Source organism: Otolemur garnettii, unplaced genomic scaffold (assembly GCF_000181295.1).
Source record: "Otolemur garnettii isolate 467f Iridium unplaced genomic scaffold, OtoGar3 scaffold02486, whole genome shotgun sequence".
In the NCBI taxonomy this organism is placed as follows: Eukaryota; Metazoa; Chordata; class Mammalia; order Primates; family Galagidae; genus Otolemur; species Otolemur garnettii.
Window position 1 is genome coordinate 1 of NW_003854881.1, and position 2,516 is coordinate 2,516.

At 45.2% G+C, this 2,516-nt stretch overlaps 1 pseudogene; it reads left to right on the plus strand.

Annotated features, from left to right (window-relative positions):
* Positions 1-1,297: 1,297 nt before the first annotated feature.
* Positions 1,298-1,624, plus strand: LOC100944500 (annotated as a pseudogene).
* The last annotated feature ends 892 nt before the right edge of the window (positions 1,625-2,516 follow it).

The following is a 2,516-nucleotide window of genomic DNA, read 5'->3' on the forward strand; positions in this document are numbered from 1 at the left end:
GGAAGGTGAGGGGCTGCTCCGTCTCGCCCTCTGTGCCTCTGACTCCTTATTCCGGAAGGTGAGGGGCTGCTCCGTCTCACCCTCTGTGCCTCTGACTCCTTATTCTGGAAGGTGAGGGGCTGCTCCGTCTCGCCCTCTGTGCCTCTGACTCCTTATTCTGGAAGGTGAGGGGCTGCTCCGTCTCACCCTCTGTGCCTCTGACTCTTTTTTTCTGGAAGGTGAGGGGCTGCTCCATCTCACTCTCTGTGTCTTTGACTCCTTATTCTGGAAGGTGAGGGGGCTGCTCCGTCTCACTCTCTGTGTCTTTGACTCCTTATTCTGGAAGGTGAGGGGCTGCTCCGTCTCACTCTCTGTGTCTCTGACTCCTTATTCTGGAAGGTGAGGGGCTGCTCCGTCTCATTCTCTGTGCCTTCCACTCCTTATCCTGCTGCCAAGTATATAACCCACACTGGGAAGGAAAGTTCTGTAAGTGACATAGACAGAATTGATAATTGGCTCAATTTTGAAGAAGGCGGGGACAAATAGTTCTTTATATTTTATGGAATTACAAAATATAGCGGTGATCTCCCCATTTGAGATGGAGAAATGGAAACCTAGAAAGGCCAAGAGACTCATCGAGGACTCAGCAGGAAGTGAGCCAGAAGCCGGAATCTTGACTCACAATTCCTTGTGTTTTGGCTGTTCATCATCTTCACTGGATTAATACAAACTTCTCCTGAGTTGCCATCATGAAAGGTAAAATCTGATGGCATTTACTCTTACACGTGTGTATACGTATATTGTTTATAAAGATGTACACGTGCTGCTTAGTGATGGGATATATTCAGATACATAGGTCGCTGTGAAAGTTCGAGACAGGCTGTTATAGTCCATTATTTCATTTCCACGACACGCAGCGTCCTCTCTGATTCACTTGTGCGAGTTTCAACTTACTTTGCTTAATGGTGTGGGGGAAGCTTCATTGTTTCTGTACACACAGATTTTACATTTCTTGATTTCGTGCATCACAAAACTTCCATCATGACTCACATAAATGCCTTGTTAGGCAACTTCGTTGTTGTCCAGATGTCACAGAATGCCTGTAGGCAGACCTGGAGGGCACTGCCTCGCACACCAGGGACTGTGAGGGACGGCCCATTGCCTCTGGCTGCAGACCTGTGGCTGTTGCTGCTGTGCTGAGCACTGTAGGCAGCTGTGACACAGTGGTATTTGTGTATCTAAACATAGAAGCCGCACAGGAACAATACAGATTAAAAACAAAAAATGAGCTGCTGGGTGTGCGAGCAGAGCTGGAGCCATGGCAGGGGGAGCCAGGGCAGGACAGGCAATTAGAAAGTTTCTTCGACTGTACAATCGAGTATTGCTTGAAAGGTGTGCAGCCAAAACTGTAACCAAAGGAGGCATTATTATGCTTCCAGAAAAATCTCAAGGAAAAGCATTGCAAGCAACAGTAGTGGCTGTTGGATCAGGCTCTGAAGGAGGCTGGAGAGAGTTGGTCTCCCACCAACCAATTAGTGGGAGAGTTGGAGACCAAGTTCTTCTCCCAGAATATGGAGGCACTGAAGTAGTTCTAGATGACAAGGATTATTTCCTATTTAGAGATGGTGACATTCTTGAAAAGTATGTAGATTTAAATAAATCACTACTGAAATGGCATCAACAAAATCTTGCATCATGTAAATAATTTCCATGTGTCTCTTTTATAATGAACTAATGATACCTAAAAAAATAATAATAAAAATAAAAAATGAGACATCTGTACAGGACAGTCAATGTGAGTGGAGCTTGTGGGCCTGGGTGCTGCTCTGGGCAAGCCAGCCAGCGGGGCGTGCATGTGAAGGCCGACGTCACTGCACCCTGCAGGCTGCACTCGCCCAACAGTCACTGCACCCTGCAGGCTGCACTCACCCAACACTGAGGCCACACTAAATTCATAAGAAAATATTTATTTAACAAGAGACGAACTTCAGCTTACTGTAACGTTTTTACTTTTTTTAAGTTTTCTTTGATTTTTACTTTTTTATATTGCAAACACATTGTATAGTTGTACAAAAATTTCTTTGTATCTTTATAAGCTTTTTTCTATTTTAAATTTTTTACTTTTTAAACTTCTTGTTAAAAACTAAAACACAAACACACACATTAGCTGAGACCTGCAAAGGGTCAGGATCTTGAAGAGATCACTAGGAGACAGGAGTTTTTCAGCTCCATTATAATCTTAGCAGACCACTGTCATCTAGGCTGTCCACTGTTGACTGAACATCAGCAGGTGGTGAATGCTGTGGCTGTGTCAGGATGAACGACTGTGGCTGTATAAACTCACACAGAATGACTGTGCCTGTGTCTGTGTCTGTGTGGGGATTACCCACACACAGAATGACTGTGTATCTGTGTCTGTGTCTGCGTGGGGATTACCCACACACAGAATGACCGTGTATCTGTGTCTGTGTCTGCACGGGGATTACCCACACACAGAATGACCGTGTATCTGTGTCTGTGTCTGCACGGGGATTACC